The following is an 18916-nucleotide window of genomic DNA, read 5'->3' on the forward strand; positions in this document are numbered from 1 at the left end:
ATAGTACATAAAACAATGAATCTGAAGCCACCCCCAAAACACGGGGTGGGGTGTCTTCCTCATTGTCCTTCACCTTCTAAGATGATAGCACTCATAGTGACTGAAATCAGACTAGGTGGCTTAAAACCACAGAAATTTATTTGTCTACAGTTCTGGAGGCTGGAAGTCCAAGATCAAGGTGCTAGAGGGGTTGGTTTTGTGAGCCCTCTTCCTAGCTCGCAGATAGTGGCCTTCCCACTGTGTGTTCACATGGCCTTTTCTCTGTGCACACCTGTCTCTTCCTCTTCTTATAAGGACACTAGTTCTATTAGATTAGGGCTCCGCTGTTATGACCTCACAACCTTAATGACTTCCTGAGAGGCTCTATCTCCAAATATAGTCATAATGGGGGTTAGGGCTACAGGGGGAGGGGTGCGGCACGGAGACACAATTCAGTCCATAACAGTGTTATTAACAAACATTATATAATTTTAATGTGATTATTGTCCTCGTACATAAACTTTCTCAGTATTCCTCTGCCTTTCAGATACGCTGCCATCACAAAGACTTTGCTTTGCCACATTGCCGATTTCATTCCAGCTAATTATAATACAGGTATCTCTAGTGAGTGCTCAGTGTATGAAAGGAATTATCCCAGATTCTGGAGATATATCCATTAATGAACTATCCCCCTGTAAGTAATTAGTAGTCTGACCAGATCTTTAGAAATTCAGAAAACTGCCACCTTCAAAGATATCTAGGAGTTCAGGAGTCCCAGATTGTGAACCACCTTACCTAACAACCAACTTCCTTGTAAAAAAAAAAAAGTATTTATTGACTAATTAATGTAACCAATATTTATTGTTAACTTTGAGCCTAAGATACAGCAATAAACAAATTGTATTAAATGCTTGGCCTCGTGAAACTTGTATTCTAATGGAAGAGACAGACAATAAACAAATTAAGATGTAGAATGTAATGTCAGGTAGTGATATTTTGAATTTAAAAAAAAGTTAAGGAGAAAGAGGACAACTTGTGGGGGGCGGGCTGCAAGCTAAGGTGCGAGGGAATGCCTCTCTGAAGAGGTGACATCTGAGCAGAGACTAGAAAGAGTGGAGGAGTGAGCCTGTGGCTGTGCAGGGGAGGAACGTTCCAGGTAAAGGACAGGTGCAACGGTCCTAGGGCAGGAGTGCAGTGTGTTTCAGGGGCTACAAGGAGGCCAGTGTGACAGAGCAGAGCGAGCCAGGGGAAGAGCGATAAGTGATGAGAGCATGAAGGATCCTGTAGTGTATTTTAGTCTACAAGAAAAGAAGCCATTGAAGCATCTGGAGACCAGAAGAAATAGAAGCTGATTTATATTTTAAAGCCTCTCTGGCTGCTGTGTGGAGAAAAGATGGGGGGAGTGGAGACCCAATATAGAGCAGAGAGACAACTGCAGTGATTACAGTGAGAAATGATGCTGGCTTGCACTAAATTGATAGCATGGAGGTGTTGTGTGTGTGTGTGTCTGTGTGTTTTTTAAGGTAGGCCCAACAGGTATTGCTATCACAACTGATTAGTAATTTTTTTCTCTATTTGGTCACGTCGTATGGCATGCGGGATCTTAGTTCCCCAACTAGGAATTGAACCTGTGCCCCCTGCAGTGGAAGCACGAATTCTTAACCACTGGACTGCGAGGGAAGTCCCTGATTAGTAATTTTTCTTTTTCTTTTTTTTAATGATCACCACTCTTAGGTTCTTTTTTTTTTTTTTTTTTTTTTGCTACACTAGGTCTTCGTTGCTGCGCGCAGTCTTTTCTCTAGATGCGGTGAGCGGGGCTACTCTTCATTACGGTGCGCAGGCTTCTCACTGCAGTGGCTTCTCTTGCTGTGGAGCACAGGCTCTAGGCATGCAGGCTTTGGTAGTTGTGGCACACGGGCTCAGCAGTTGTGGCTCCCGGGCTCTAGAGCTCGGGCTTGGTAGTTGTGGTGCACGGGCTTAGCTGCCCCACGGCATATGGGATCTTCCCAGACCAGGGATGGAACCTGTGTCCCCTGCATTGGCAGATGGATTCTTAATCACTGGACCACCAGGGAAGTCCCCCTGATTAGTAATTTTTAATCATGAAATGTTACATACAAAAAATAACCAACACCTACAATATTCCTGACCAGTACTCCTCAAATTTGTGCATCAGAAACAAGGAAAGTCTGAGAAACTGTCACAGTTAAGAGGAGCCTCAGGAGACATAAATGTAATGTGCTGTCCTGGATGGGATCCTGGAACAGAAAAAAGACATTAGGTAAAGACTAAGGAAATCTGTAGTTTATAAACCATGGACTTCAGTAATAATAATGCATCAATATCAGTTCATTAATTATACCAAATGTACCACACTAATGACAATGTTCATAGGGAAACTGTGTGTGGGGTGTAATATGAAACCTTCTATACTACCTGTTCATTTTTTCTGTAAATCTAAGTTAGAAAGGAAAAAAAAAAAACCAACAATGTAACTTACATCCATGTATCCATGGAGATGGCTGGTGGTGACGTTTGCACAATGTGAATATACTTAATGCCACAAAACCATATACTTAAAAATGGTTAAAATGATAAATTGTATGTTACGTACATTTTATTGCAATAAAAAAAAGATGTTTGACATTTTTGCTTCAGTTTTTTTTTCTGTTCACAAGGTTTAGAATTAGATGATTTCCTCAGTCATAGTATTATAAGTGACAGAACTGATATTTGAACCCAGATCTGCCTCCAAAGCCCATGCCTTATCCACCCTGCTTTATTGTCCCTCCATTAGTGTCCGTGGGACCCTTCCTCCCCTTGCATTTCACATATATTTCAAGGTCTTACCTCCCCCACAGAGCTCTTAAGATTACTAGCTCATATTCATTCATTCAACAAATATGAATTGAGCTTTTCCTAGGTCCCAGGAACTATGCCAGTACCTTTTCCGTACTCGTGTAATTCTCATCACAGCCCACAGTGAAAGAGGTAGTGCTATAGACCTGAGAAAACTGCAGCTTGGAGAGGTTACATCACTTGTTCAGTATTATAGACCTAGTTGTATCCAAGCCAGGCATTAAACTCAGGTGTGTCTAGCTCTAAAGCCAAAGCTTTTAATGGCCTCCTTGTTCATTGGAGACAAGAGTATTATTTTTATTATTTCTGGTATTGTGTTTACCATGAGGGAAGGTTCATACCTCACACTGTTAGTAGCTTGAGTCGCCCTCATTCTCTAATTGTCTATACCTGTATTTTATGATAGATTCCTCTGGTTATTGTTTCTTCTGTTTATGTCTTTTATCTCTCCCATAAGATCCTCCCTGTAATATTCAGTGCAAAGTCATCCTGTTCTCTCTGTAGGGATCCCATGCTTCCTCAACACCTCTTGTCTACATCTTTACAGAAGTACCTTCAGGGTCTCTGGATCGATAGTCTAATCCTACTTCAGTGTAACCTAGTAACTGGTTCCAAAGTATTCGTAAGGTCAGCTCAGATGATTTCCCTCTCCTCTGCAAAAGGACTTTAAAGGGAGTCCATTGCCTACTAACTCAAATTGGGCTTTCAAAAAACCCTTTATGAGCTGGTCTCAACTGACCTTTCAGGTCAAATTAATCTATCTCATTTTCTTTTGACAGGTCTACACTTCTCTAATTCTGTACTTTTTCCTAATACTCTTCCTTTTTCTAGAAAGCCTCCCTCATTTCTGTTAAGACCTGTCAAAAATAAAATCAGATCAAAGTAAAATGTTAAGAGTTTACTGCACATACAAAAGAAGAGTTCGCAAACTGGCAGACTTCAGATAGAAAGTGGCAAGAAGCTCAGAGGCATGTCCCTATAGGATGGCTTATAACACGAGAATAGGAAGTTGTTCAACCTATACAATGATTGATTATTACAATAGGGGTTTCCAGACAGTAGGAGATTGGTTAAAAGTGATTATCTTATACCGTTTTAGGAAGACAATTTAAATTTCATTTATGATTATCAGAGGCATTTACAAGAAATAACCTAAATTGAATTTCATTTACATTCATGAAATAAGCTAGATTAAGTTTCCCTTGCATGGCCTAATTGGTTTTGTCTGCTCAGGGGATTTTTTTTTTTTTAATATTTATTTACTTGGCTGCTCTGGGTCTTAGTTGCGGCACTTGGGATCTTCGTTGCCACATGTGGCATCTTTAGTTGCGGCATACGAAACCTTAGTTGTGGCATGTGGGATCTAGTTCCCTGACCAGGGATCGAACCCCTGGCCCCCTGCATCAGGAGGGCAGTCTTAGCCACTGGACCACCAGAGAAGTCCCTGCTCAGGGGATTTTTAAGGCTGGTCTCCACTTTCAGTCATACTCTCAGGAAGTTCTTGTTCCTGTATATGTTCTAGTATAGGGTTACTCTTGGGTACCACTGTTGATGTTGGTAGGATGGATTGGTTTTTTGTTTGTTTGTTTGTTGGATGCACCATGAGGCTTGCAGGATCTCAGTTCCCCAACCAGGGATTGAACTCGGGTCCCGGCAGTGAAAGAGCCAAGTCCTAACCACTGGACCGCCAGGGAATTCCTTTCTTTTTTTGGGGGGTGTGTGTGTGTGTGGATGGATTGTGTGCAGTCACTATTACTGACAGTTGTATAGTCATGGTAGACATGGGTGGTTGGATCATTGAGTTCTTCTAGTTGCCTAATCCTGATGGACATCATTTGATGTGTGAGTAGCTCCTGAAAGGTATATAAATCTCTTGAGAAGATGCAACACACTAGGGAAATTAATGTGATGACTATGAGAATAATAACCAAGGACTGAAAAACTCCCTAGGGCAGAGATTCCCAGGAGCCAAGACTTAACTAAAGAAATCAATGGATGAACCGTGTCACCTATTTGGCGAAAGATGAACATCTGACCTTTAAGATCTTTTAAATTTGGGGTAACAATTCCTGATTTATTAACATGGAAACATTTTTGACCAATGACAATACAGGCACCTCCTTGTTGGGAAGTTAGGTGCCTAAGACTCTTCTATTTGTAAGACTTCTGAAGCAAGGCTGGAAACCTTGGTATCTAAGGCTTGGAGAGAATTAGCTGTGTCACTGAAGCTTTTTTTTTTTTTTAAGTTTTAGAGATATATAAAACAGCCTTTTCTAATTTACAGGTGCCAATATGAAGAATTAATGCTCTGACAAAGGAAGGAATCCAGCATTGTGTGTAGTGAGAGGGTTTTGGTGCTTCATGGATTTCTCTTATGAACTGTTATCTTATGAATAAATGAATCAAGATTGGTGGTTTCATGTGCAGATATTTATCTTGTTTCTGACTATTGGGAGTTAATAGCTCTAACCCACAATGACCATTCCAGTTTAGGGGAAGATCCTGATACAGGGTGGTGTTGCATTGGAAATAAAGCCCCACTCCTCTTAGGGACAGAGTTAAATTTTGATGGTATTGGCTTGGGCAATCTGTGGATTGGTTACCAGAGGTTTCTTCAAGAACCATGAGCAAGCAGTGCTTCGATTACTGAATTTAGATAGAAGGAAGAATTCGCCATGGGATTAGGGATTGGAGAACATCCAGTCAGGGAAATTTTATTGTGGTCATAGTATTGGTAATGAATATAAGTAGAGAATCTTTTAGGGTTCTGTTAAGAAAGTCTAATCTGAACAGTTTCATTACACTATTGAGGAGCGATAAGTCCCAAAGAGGGATAATCTATTTGATTACTGAAAATATGAAGTGGAAATTTTTCTTTTATTGAAGGATGAATAGGAAATATACTTGGGAAGAACTGGTTAGTTAGGCTTTAGGAATGTGTCCATAATCCATTGGGTTGATACCAAACTGTTTTGTTAGCAAGATATAACTGTAAGAATACATCAGGTTCTTCATCAATCTGGGTACATATCCAACATTCTACTTAATTAGTCACTGATGCTATTTTTTTTGTACAGTGTCAATTAAGAGGTGTTTACACTTAACATTAGTAAAGTCTTAATAGAATTATTAATAATAAAAGCATGTGAATTTTGGCACCAGTGGTTTTGCTCCATTGACTTGGGAAAGTTGTCTACCTCATGTGGTTGTCTGCTTCTGGGGAAAATTTTTCCTTGGTATCCTTAATTTTAAGTCGGCTGTAGGTTGACAGGTCCAAGAGTCTGAGGGAGTTCTTTTTAGTTGAAAGATATGAACTCACGGTTCAACACGCTGTAATTTGACTACTATCTGAGAGGTTAAAAGAACCTGATGGGACTCCATCAAGGTTCAAGTGCAGCTTTTGGTTGATGTGTTTTCCTGAATACTGTCACTGGGTTCCAAAGTGTGGGGAGAAATTCCTCATCAGGTTGAGGGTCTCTAAAGGCCTCTTTGACCTCCTGGAAATAAGCTTCTAATATTGCACTAGAGCCTTACAGTACTTGGCCATATCAGAGTTCACAAGAGCTGGATGAGCATGTGGGGTTCTATCATTAAGGGCATGGGTCACCCAGTAATGATTTCATCAGGCGTCAACTTATTTTTTTTTAACTTCTTTATTGGAGTATAATTGCTTTACAATGGTGTGTTAGTTTCTGCTTTATAACAAAGTGAATCAGCTATACATATACATATATCCCCATATCTCCTCCCTCTTGCGTCTCCCTCCCATCCTCCCTATCCACCCCTCTAGGTGGTCACAAAGCACCGAGCTGATCTCCCTGTGCTATGCAGCTGCTTCCCACTAGCTATCTGTATTACATTTGTTAGTATATATAAGTCCATCAGGCGTCAACTTATATTTTCCAAAAGGTGTTGATCTTATTGTCCTAAGAGTTAAAGGTAATGCTTTAGGCTGAGGAAATCCTGTGGTCTCAGTTAATTTCGTCAATTTTAATTTTAGAATGCTATTGGTGCATTCAACCTTTCCTGAAGATTGAGGATGACAGGGACAGTGGTAGTGCCATTACGTTTGAATAACCTTGTCTAATTGTTTTATAACTTGTCCAGTAAAGTGAATCCCTCTATCACTTGAAATTAAGTTTGGGGACTTCCCTGGTGGCACAGTGGTTAAAAAGCTGCCTGCCAATGCAGGGGACAGGAGTTCAGGGGTTTGAGCCCTGGTCCGGGAAGACCCCACATACTGCAGAGCAACTAAGCCCGGGAGCCACAACTACTGAGCCTGTGCTCTAGAGTCCGCAAGCCACAACTACTGAGGCCCACATGCCAAGAGCCCATGCTCCACAAGAGAAGCCCGCGCGCACTGCAACAAAGAGTAGCCCCGCTTGCTGCAACTAGAGAAAGCCCGCACACAGCAACGAAGACCCAATGCAGCGAAAAATAGATAAATAAAATTTAGAAAATAAATTAAGTTTGGGATTCCCTGAAGGGGAAAAACATTTCCTAGTAATTTCTTTGCTACAGTGGTGGCATCAGCTTTCCAACATGGAAAAGCTTCTACCAATCTAGAAAACAGACATACTGTTATTAAGTACCTACTGATGGCCCATAGAAGGAGGCAAATGAATGAAATGCAAATGTAAATGTTCAAATGGTCCAGATGGTGAGGGAGCAGTTCTGGAGCCACTATAATGGACTTACCCAGGTTATGTGATTGGCAGGTTAGACATTAATTAGAGATATTTCACACCATCTTAAAACAGTTACCCCACCAATACTTTTTCATAATTTGAATCATTTTGTCAAGTCCATGGTGAATAGTCAGAGTGCTCGCAAAAGTGGCAACTTGAGGGATTCAGGAAACACCAGGTGGCTACTCAGGGCCTCCCAGTCTTCTTTTTATATCAAATTTTCATCCTACTTGGTGCCACTTTTGTTTTCTAATATAGATACACTTGCTTGTCTGTTAAATAAGTTATCATAAGTGATTTGATTTGGATCAATTTTATGGAGTTAATTCGTTACAGAGTTTTGGTACATTTTGAATCTCTTGAGTTGCAACCTTAGCATAAAAGTCAGCTATAACATTTCCTTGATATTCATGGTCTGATCTGTATAAGCTTCAACTTTTCTGACAGCAACTTGTGAAGGCAGTAATAGTGCACAGGATCTCAGCAATTTGAGGTCCTTTTTTTTTTTTTTTTTTTTTTTTTTGCGGTACGCGGGCGTCTCACTGTTGTGGCCTCTCCCCATTGCGGAGCACAGGCTCCGGACGCGCAGGCTCAGCGGCCATGGCTCACGGGCCCAGCCGCTCCACGGCATGTGGGATCTTCCCAGACCGGGGCACGAACCCACGTCCCCTACATCGGCAGGTGGACTCTCAACCACTGCGCCACCAGGGAAGCCCTGAGGTCCATTTTTTTTTTTTTTTTTTTTGCGGTATGCGGGCCTCTCACTGTTGTGGCCTCTCCCGTTGCGGAGCACAGGCTCCGGACGCGCAGGCTCAGCGGCCATGGCTCACGGGCCCAGCCGCTCCGCAGCATATGGGATCCTCCCAGACCGGGGCACGAACCCGTATCCCCTGCATCGGCAGGCGGACTCTCAACCACTGCGCCACCAGGGAGGCCCCCTGAGGTCCATTTTTTATAGGCATGCCATTTGATGTTAGGAATTCCCTCTGTTTCTATAGTATACCAAAATCATGGACTACTCCAAAAGCATACTCTCTATTGGTCATACTTATTTATAGTTTTATCTTTGGCTAACTCACAGGCTTGAGTCAGGCCAACAAACTCTGCAGGTTGTGCTGAATTAAATTGGAGAAGAACTTTCCTTTCTAATAATTCATTTGGGGTAGTAACAACATAAGAGCCTGATATTTTCCTGCAGAATTTTTGGCATAGGAGCCATCAACATAGAGTATTAATTCTGGATTGGTTAGTGGGGTTTCCTGTATATCTAATCTAGGAGTCAAATTTTGAGGAACCAATTCAACACAGTTATACGTCTCTCCTTTGTTGGGTAAAGGTAGGAGGGTAGCAGGGTTTAAAGAATTATAGCAAAGAATGCATAGGTTTGAAGAACACAGGAAGGAGCAGAATCTCATAAGATGTTAGTCTCCTGAGAAGTGCTGTGAATGCTCAGTATTTAGTAAACTTTCTACAGCATTTGGAACCTGTAGGTATGAATCATTTCCCTGAAAAAAGTTCCAAGGAAGACTCTACAATTTTTTGTTGCTGCAGCTACTGCTTTTAAACAATTTGGATATGCCCTGACTGCTGGGTCCAACTGCAGGCTGTAATAGGCTATAGGTCTATTTTTTCCTCCATGTTCTTGAGTGAGGACTCCTAAAGCCAGATTGTCCCATTCATGGATGAACAATACAAAGGGTCTAGTACATTTGGGGGGCAATAATGTGGGAGGGTTTTGTAAAGCCCATTTGAGTTCAGTAAAGGTTTCCTTATGTTTTATTTCCCAAGGAAGAGATTCCTGAGTGTTATTGTTAGTTCATAGAGTGGGGAATCCAATAAAGAAAAATATGAGACTCAGGACCTACAATATCCTGCAAGTCCGAGGAATCCTTACAGGTCTAGGATAATTTTGAATGGTATTTATTTACTTTTTAAATATTTACTTATTTATTGATTTGGTTGTGCCGGGTCTTAGTTACAGCAGGTGGGCTCCTTAGTTGAGGGAGAAGGCTCCTTAGTTGTGGCATGTGACCTCTTAGTTGTGGCATGCGACCTCTTAGTTGTGGCATGCATGTGGGATCTAGTTCCCTGAGCAGGGATCAAACCTGGGCGCCCTATACTGGGACTGCAGTCTTAACCACTGCACCACCAGGGAAGTCCTGAATGGTATTTATTCTTTCTAAAGACAGAAAGATTCCTTTTGCAGAGAAGTCATGACCTAGATAATGAACCATCTCTTGTGGTAACTGAAGCTTATCTTGAGGCCTTATAGCCTTTATAAGCCAGTCATTGTAACAGATATGTTGAATCGATTCCTACGTATTAAATCATCTACATAGGAAATCAAGGTAGAATTTCTGAGAAATTGCAGGAGAGTGTTTAAATCCTGATGTTAAATTTGTGAAAAGTGTGGGGGAGCCTCAGTAAATCCCTGATGCATTATCGTCCGATACGACTTGATTTCTCCAAGTAAAAGCAAATAAATATTGACTTACTTTGTCCACAGGGATGCTGAAGAAGGCAGAGCATAAGATCACAACTGTAAAGCATTTGGATTCAGTTGGTATATTTGCCAACAAAGTACTTGGGTTTGGTACCCCTGGAAACGTCAGTATCACAGTGGCTCTTACTTATGGCTCTAAGGTCTTATACAATCTCCATCCCCATCTACAGGGTCTCTTTAAAGGCAAGATAGGAGCACTGTAAGAATTGATACAGGGGATAATTACCCTCTGACTTAATATATCTTCTATTATAGGGGTGACCCTTTATAGGGCTTCAGGCTTTAAGGGGTACTGAGGTGAGTTAGGAAGCAATTTAGAAGAATCACTCTGAATTTTAATACTTTTTATCCCTGATAAAAAGTATCAAGGATTTCAGAGAGATCTATAACATCTATACTTCTATGGAATTTAGTAGTCTCCTCTGGACAATCAATTTGGGCTTGGAGAACACATAATGCTTCAGTGTCTGATGAGTCTGGAAAGTCTAAGGTTATTTCTCCTGAGGGAAATTTTATTTGGCCTTGTAATTTAGAAAGCAGATCTTTTTCTCCCACCAAAACAACCAACTTTTTATTGAAGTATAATTGATTTACAATGTTGTGTTAGTTTCAGGTGTACAGCAAAGTTATATATGTATAACTTTATCAGATTCTTTTCCATTATAGGTTATTACAAGATATTGAATGTAGTTCCCTGTGCCATATAGTAGGTCCTTGTTGTTTATCTGTTTATATATAGTAGTGTGTGTCTATTTATTTATTCCTCCCCTCCCCCTTCCCCCTTTGGTAACCATAAGTTTGTTTTGTCTGTGAGTCTATTTCTGTTTTGTAAATAAGTTCATTTGTATTTTTTTTAAAAACCATTTTATTTATTTATTTGGTTGCATCAGGTCTTACTTGCAGCTCGCAGGCACCTTAGTTGCAGCACGAGAGCTCCTTAGTTGTGGCACGCATGTGGGATCTAGTTCCCTGAACAGGGATCGAACCCAGGCCCCCTGCATTGGGAGCGCAGAGTCTTATCCACTGTGCCACCAGGGAAGTCCCTGTATCATTTTTAAAGATTCGGCATATAAGTGATATCATACTATATTTGTCTTTCTTTGTCTGACTTACTTCACTTAGTATGATAATCTCTAGGTCCATCCATGTCGCTGCAAATGGCATAATTTCATTCTTTCTTACGGCTGAGTAATATTCCATTGGTGTGTGTGTATGTGTATACATACCACATCTTCTTTATCCATTCATCTATTGATGACATTTAGGTTGCTTCCATGTCTCAGCTATTATAAAAAGTAAATAGCTATAGAAAGCAGGTCTTTACCTAGGAAATTCACAGGGGTAGTACTGCATGATAGAAAAGTATGACTTTCAGAGAAAGCCAACAGTTATGGGTTCCAATAAAGGAACTCTTTGAACTTGACTGGAAACTCCCACTACTAAGATATTTTTATTACTCTGAGGAGGTTCTTCATGTATCACAGTGGTTTTAAAGTAAATAGAGTTGGGGGGATGGGGGGAAGGGAGTTCCCTGGTGGCCTAGTGGTTAGGATTCGGGGCCTTTGCTGCCATGGCTCAGGTTCAACCCCTGGTGGGGAACTGAGATCCCACCAGCCTCATGGCACAGCCACAAAAAAAAAAAAAAGAAAGAAAAAGTAAAGTTGCTCTGGTATCTATCAACATGGTAGAAATTTCTCCATTTAAGTTTAGTTTAATTTTCATTCTTGAGTTAAAGGAATTATTGAAAGTAGCTTACTGGGCAATTTCTTGGAGCCTTATCATTGTTGACAGTCATCACAAGAATCTGGGAGTTGAGAGCTCTCTCTTATAGGGCAACTGGATTGCTAAAAGTGGCCTGTTTTTGGACTTCCCTGGCAGTCCAGTGGTTAACACTCCACGTTTACAATGCAAGGGGCACAGGTTCAATCCCTGGTAGGGGAACTAGGATTCCATATGCTAGGTGGTGCAGCCAAAAAAGAAAAAAAAAAAAGTGGGCTGTTCTTCCAATGCCCCTTTTGATTACAGTATTTGCAGGTATCTCTACCAATAGGGGCAAAACTTGGAGTAGGAATGGACCTCTTGAAGTTGGGTCAAGGTTGTTACAGTCGTAGGGCCATGAATTTATTTTCTTGATAGCAGCCTTTTTCTGTTCTGTTGTTCTTTCAAAATGTTCAGCGAGGGCTTCCCTGGTGGCGCAGTGGTTGAGAGTCCGCCTGCTGATGCAGGGGACATGGGTTCGTGCCCCGGTCCGGGAGGATCCCACATGCTGTGGAGCAGCTGGGCCCGTGAGCCATGGCCGCTGGGCCTGCGCGTCCAGAGCCTGTGCTCCGCACTGGGAGAGGCCACAGCAGTGAGAGGCCCGCGTACTGCAAAAAAAAAAAAAAAAAATGTTCAGCAAGATGTTGAAGCTCTGGGAGAGAAGTGGCTTCTGATTCTAATTTATGTTCCTGTAAGAAACCATTGAGTTCTGGGTTAAGCCCATTAACAAAATGAGCACACAAGGCAAAACCAGTCCCCAGGTCTTTGAGACCACAATATTGTCTAAGTACTACTTCTAAACTAATTCAGAAATCTGCCACTGGTTTTTTTTTCTAAAACAGGATTGTAATATGGCTCAGTCAATTCTCATAGGGAAAATCTTGGGAACTTCTTCAAGAAGCCGCTGACTTATTTTCTTGCTCTTTTTATTCTACCTCTGGAGGCATGTTTGTTGGGGCCTTCAAAATCTTAGGCAGGGTCTTTCCAATATATTTCTTGAAGCCTATTTTGAGCATTTCCTGGACTCAGTGTTAATAAACTAGTAAAAATCAGGTAGTCCAGGGTCACAGGCACCAAGAATTTTGAAATTCTTCTATAAATTTATCAGTGGTTTAGTCCTTTTTAGGGTCTGGAAAATCATTTACAGTGGTTCAAAGCTTGGCTCAAGACCAGGGTTTAAATTCTACTGATCCCTGGTTCATGAGAGTAACTTATTTTATTTTATTTTATTTTTTTATTTTTTATTTTTTTTCTCTTTTTGCGGTATGCGGGCCTCTCACTGTTGTGGCCTCTCCCGTTGCGGAGCACAGGCTCCGGACGCGCAGGCCCAGCGGCCATGGCTCACGGGCCCAGCCGCTCCGCGGCATATGGGATCCTCCCAGATCGGGGCACGAACCCACATCCCCTGCATCGGCAGGCGGACTCTCAACCACTGCGCCACCAGGGAGGCCCCATGAGAGTAACTTATTTTAAAGGACATCTGATATTTAGGGGGTTTAGGGGGAAAGGGTAAAAGATCAAAGGGGTTAGTGGGTTCAGAAATAATCAGGTTAAGGAGAATAAAGAGGAGCTGAGGGATTAGCTGCAGGTCACTCAAGTCATTCATGTCGATCAGAGCTTTGGTCTTAAGTTTTTCGTTGGCTTGTGGTAATGATTCCTTTAGAAGAGGCTATTTTAGAGGCATTTTGTCTTTTGGAGGCTTCCATACCAATCGAAAATGCATTCCATTGGGTTTTTTTAAATATTTATTTATTTACTTATTTATTTATTATTTATGTATTTTGGCTGCTCTGGGTCTTAGTTGCGGCATGTGGACTCTTAGTTGAGGCATGTATACGGAATCAAGTTCCCCTACCAGGGATCGAACCCGGGCCCCTTGTATTGGGAGTGCGGAGAGTTACCCACTGGACCACAAGGGAAGTCCCATGCACCCCATTGTTTTTGAAAGGTTTGGGATCATATCTTTTCAGGGGTACCCCTAAGGTGGACTACCTTATCTAAGTTAAAGTTTCCCCAAAGTGACCACTGTAATTCCAAGTTACACTATGTAGGGTGCACTCATTTTTCCAAAAAGGGACAAGATCCTGGTCATTAAGTACATATACATAAGAAGCAGGAGCTTTTGAAGGAGGTAGGGAAAGAGTTTTAGACCGGGTGCAACTAACCTTTGCCTTTATTTATTTTTTGGCAGTGGCACGTGGCTTGTGGGATCTTCATTCCCTGACCAGGGATTGAACCCATGTCCTCAGCAGTGAAAGTGCAGAGTTTTAACCACTGGATCACCAGGAAATTCCCTAATCTTTGCCTGTAGATTCCCTAAAAATGACTGTATCTATAAGAGAGTGTGGGAATTTTACTGCTATCTAGAAACCCAGGGAATCACGGGTTTTCTCCCTTTACAGACAGAAGAGTGACCAAAAAGCTTGAAGACGACACCAGTATGCACAATAAAGTCAGAGAGCTCCAGACACAAAGAGCAGAGCTTGGATCCAAGAGAGACTTACCCTAGAACTCCATGGTCAATGAGAAAACAGTGAGCACAATGGGCTTGTTAGGTACTGGCACCTGGTTACTCACCAGCCTCAGGGCTTGTCAGGGGATAGTCTTCAGATCCCACTTATGACACAAGAAACTGTGAAAAAATCAGATCAAATTAAAATGTTAAGAGTTTATTGTGCGCACAAAAGAACAGTTCACAAACTAGGAGACTTCAGACTGAAGTCTGAAGCTCAAAGGCATGTTTATAGGATGGCTTATAACATGAGATTGAGGAAGTTGTTTAACTTTTACAAGGATTGGTTATTAAACAATGGGGGTTTCCAAATGGCAGGGGATTGGTTAAAAGTGATTATCTTATACCATTTTAGGAAGATACTAAATTTTGGGTATGGTTATCAGAGGCATTTGCAAGAAATAACCTAAATTTAGTTTTGCTAACATTCATGAAGTAAGCTAGATTAAGTTTTGCTTACATGGCTTAACTGGCTTTGTCTGCTTGAGGGATTTTTAGGCTTAGTCTCCATTTTAACAGACCCAATTCAACATAAAAGGCCCTTCCTTACCACCTCAGCCTAAAGTAATTATTTGGTGATTCTCTTTAGCCACGAATAATTGGTACAGGAGAGGGGAGGGGGGAATCCCAAAGAGAATCCACTTAAAACAGGGACCAAAATTCCATAGTTAAGAAAGATAAAAGAACTGATTGTAGGGAGAGCCAATCTGGGACAAAGCTAAAACAAACAAAAACATACACATATACATCATAATACAATAGATAATAATTATACACAAGTGTCATTACTTTAATATAAAAATATGAAAGAATGGTGTTTACATGTTGTATAATTTATTCTTCATTTACATAAATGTTATTTAAAAATAGGACTAGTTAACAGTGACAATAACAGGACTAATTAAATAATGTATGAGAAATATGTAACAATATCTTTATGCATTACCCTCCTCTGATACAGCAATTTACTTTTTTTAAACAATTGAATATTTAAATTTTATAGGCTATATTATTCTGTATTCTTTTTTTTTTTTGCGGTATGCGGGCCTCTCACTGTTGTGGCCTCTCCCGTTGCAGAGCACAGGCTCTGGACGCGCAGGCTCAGCGGCCATGGCTCATGGGCCCAGCCACTCTGCGGCATGTGGGATCTTCCTGGAGTGGGGCATGAACCCGTGTCCCCTGCATCGGCAGGCGGACTCTCAACCACTGCGCCACCAGGGAAGCCCTATTCTGTATTCTTAAGACATAAGAACATAAGAATTTTTTAAAGGAGAATGTAAATTCAATAGGATTAATTAAACAAACATTGCTATATTTATTAAAAAATAACAATGGCATGTTCCTTTCTGCCTCATGATACAGGATCTTTTCACTCCTTTGGTTTCCTTTTCCAATTATACTTCTCTGAACTGCCTGCTGCCTTTAGGACATCCTTCTTTTCTTTTATGTAGTGGTAAAACTGAATAATACATCAAATGTGAAATTCTCTTTGACTTGCAGTTGTGCTCTTATCAAACCCACATTACACTGATTCATGGTGTCCGTCCAATGTGATGACATCAATCTAAATATCCTCTCAATAAAAATACTTGAGGGTGGAATACTTAGGATTTTACTTACTAGCAACAGCAAGTTTTGGGACTTGCAGGAATTAATTTCTAGCTCTCCAAAGATGTCCATCCATTTTTTATCTACAGGCTTATTTTCGTAGACCAGCTGTTTGTCAATCAGGTCCTTTGCATCTATAAATTCATCATAGAGGTTATCCGTGTCTAAAATGTCCATCATTTTTAAACATTCTGAAGCACATTGAATGTCCTTGTAAGTTAAACCTCGCTTTCTCAGGGAAAATGGTTTTAAAGCACAGAGGTAATTTGAACTTGTGAAATCAAAATTGGATTCCAAATGAGTTATTGTTCTAGTAAAGAAGTTGAGAAAATCCTGTTTAATTTGGTTGCCCTTTTCTGGTGACATTTTTTTCAGTTCTAAAGCAGTTTTCTTTCCAAAAAGTGAGTCATTTTTTCGCTGTGTGAGTTTTTGTCACAATTTACACATAGTATCAAATAATGCAGGTGCAGACAGTTTATCCTTTTCTAGGCTCCTTATGGACTCTTCAGAGATCATCAAGCAGATCTGGAGAAAAAGCATATAAATTTCTATTGTACTGTAATCCTTTTCTCCATTCTCATCTTCAACGTACTTCCAAATTAGAGGACATTCTTCTTTTCCCACACTTGGAAAATAGGATTCTATAGTAGGCCAACATTTTAACATCTTTCCTATGGCTGGCAACAGTGACAGCCATCTTGTTGGCATCTGTCTAAGGAGTCTCTCTCCTTCCATTGCTACAAAGTCAAAAATCTCATTAAGTGCTTCTACATGTTTTGAAGAAACTGAAAAGTAACCCAAAACCTTCATTATGAAAGCCTCAATGTCACAGGAAAGCAAATCACACCCCTTTTTAGCAGTCTTGTGTACAGGCTGTGCAGGACATTTAGCAGGTAAGATATTTTCATTGTCTTTGGTAAGAAGTTTATAGACTGAATGGAATTTGCTGAAATTTACATCTGCACTATCTGCTGAATATGCAGACAGGTGAGCAAAGTCTAGTTTGTATTTGGACAGGATATCAACAATCTTTTGTACTTTCTGAGGTTTCATTAAAATCTTCATAGAAATCAAGAAGACAGTTTGAAACTCCATTTTTCAAATTGAGGTACCTGAGAGCTAGGGGGAACACTTTTTATTGTCATGATTCAACACATCACTTGATATACCATAGAAAGCATGATACCAGAAAGCTGGTAAGATCTGACAGGATCAGCTCTATACTGTAAGAGGCCAACATATCATGATCAAAATCGTCCCTTTTGTTCACCCACAAGACATTTTAGTTGCAACCTCTGAATCAGGATATGCAACTTTACTCAGCTTCACAGAGCGATCAAGAGAGCAATAGGACAACACATGTTCATTTCATGATATTCCCAAGCTAATTCAGCAGCTGCTATTTTCCATTGAGCACTGGTGTGTTTTTGGGAGACAAAAACACTTTGTATTGATTCAAAAGTGCTTGCTTGTCTCATCCCGGATTTGTGGGATTCGGTCCCCATATGTGTCTTCGCATCCCCTTCTCCACCATGGCCAACCCCGAATTCTTTTCTCCATATTGTGCAGTATGCCCTGTTTGGATTATTTACCTCCCTAATCCAGTAGTAAGTGTCCTTCCATCTGTCATTAAAATAACATAGCCATTTAGTCTTCTTTCTTGGTATTGTCTGGGTCATGCTGGAATTGGTATGGAACTCACTCTCATTTTCATTATCTGAACTCTTAGAAAACATGGTCACAATATTCACAAAGTTAAAAATTACACTAGCACTATCTCCATACAGAGCAAACAGTTAATCGGACTGTTAACACTCCTGACTAGAACTTAAGTTGCTCTGAGAGAAGGCTACTATGGATAAACTATGTGAACCACACAAATGGTTGCCAATATCACTGGTCAAGGGAAGGCTGACAATCACCATATTCATCTGTGGTTAACAGAAGGCAGACTATCATCGTATTCATAAAAAAGGTGTAGTCTTCAGCCTCTTTTTCGGGGGGCCATAATATGGGTTTTGCGCCCCTCCTCTCCCCTGCTAACCTTTGCACTCACCGCTGAAAACCAGGGCATTTTTTTTACCCAGGAGGGATTTCTTGGAACATGGGACTTTCAGGGACAGTCGCAATCTAGTATGGTTGGTCACCAAAAATAAAGTTCATGACTCTCCCATTTTCATGAGTGAGAGCCTTCTAGTACTTTCAGATCTGCTATTTTGACTTTAGCAAATTAGGTTTAGCTAGACTTTCCGAGAAGTGTAGTCTAAGGTAAATCAGATAAAAATGGTTAATCAAATCTTTCTGATGGTAGTTTTTCTGAAAGTTTTGTTTGGATAAATCTGGCTTACCTTGAACTTTGCAGTATCTGGTACAGTTGTTCCACAGTTTCTTTCTTTAGCTACAGGGAACAGTTCTGAGACCAGATGGGAAGTCAAGGTTGGCTGTTCCTAATGATTTAGCTGTGCTTGCTTTTGCTATTTCTAATAGGTCCACTCTACCTACAAAGAAAACACCAAACGCTCATTAATTCTATAGCATACCCCAAAAAGGTTAAGAATGACAAACTAAGGATGCACTTTATTATAAAAGCAAGATAAAGATGCTCACTTATGTTTATAAAATACTCCACAGTCTTGTTATGCCAGTAAATGTAAAAAAGGGTGGAGACAGAAAACGCAAAAGAGAAAGGAAAATTAATACCGTTCCTCCCGCAGTCATTAGTTAACTTATTAAAAGCTGAAGGCAAGATTTGTTAAAGCTGCTCAGAGGGCTTCCCTGGTGGCGCAGTGGTTGAGAGTCCGCCTGCCGATGCAGGGAACACGGGTTCGTGCCCCGGTCCGGGAAGATCCCACATGCCACGGAGCGGCTAGGCCCGTGAGCTGTGGCCGCTGAGCCTGCGCGTCTGGAGCCTGTGCTCCGCAGCGGGAGAGGCCACAACAGTGAGAGGCCCGCGCACCGCAAAAAAAAAAAAAAAAGCTGCTCAGAGCTGGTAAACTAATGTTGTCATTA

General features: G+C 40.9%; 1 protein-coding gene across 1 annotated transcript in view; it reads right to left on the reverse strand.

Annotated features, from left to right (window-relative positions):
• The window catches only part of LOC132502605 (uncharacterized), a 21325-nt gene continuing 2409 nt past the window's right edge, over positions 1–18916 (reverse strand). The window contains exons 4-6 of the mRNA XM_060118587.1: positions 18256–18405; positions 14365–14419; positions 1–2237 (exon numbers count right to left, since the gene is read on the reverse strand). The gene's annotated coding sequence lies outside the window, so the exon portion shown is untranslated. The remainder of the gene's footprint in view (positions 2238–14364; positions 14420–18255; positions 18406–18916) is intronic.

Source organism: Mesoplodon densirostris, chromosome 2 (genome assembly GCF_025265405.1).
Source record: "Mesoplodon densirostris isolate mMesDen1 chromosome 2, mMesDen1 primary haplotype, whole genome shotgun sequence".
In the NCBI taxonomy this organism is placed as follows: domain Eukaryota; kingdom Metazoa; phylum Chordata; class Mammalia; order Artiodactyla; family Ziphiidae; genus Mesoplodon; species Mesoplodon densirostris.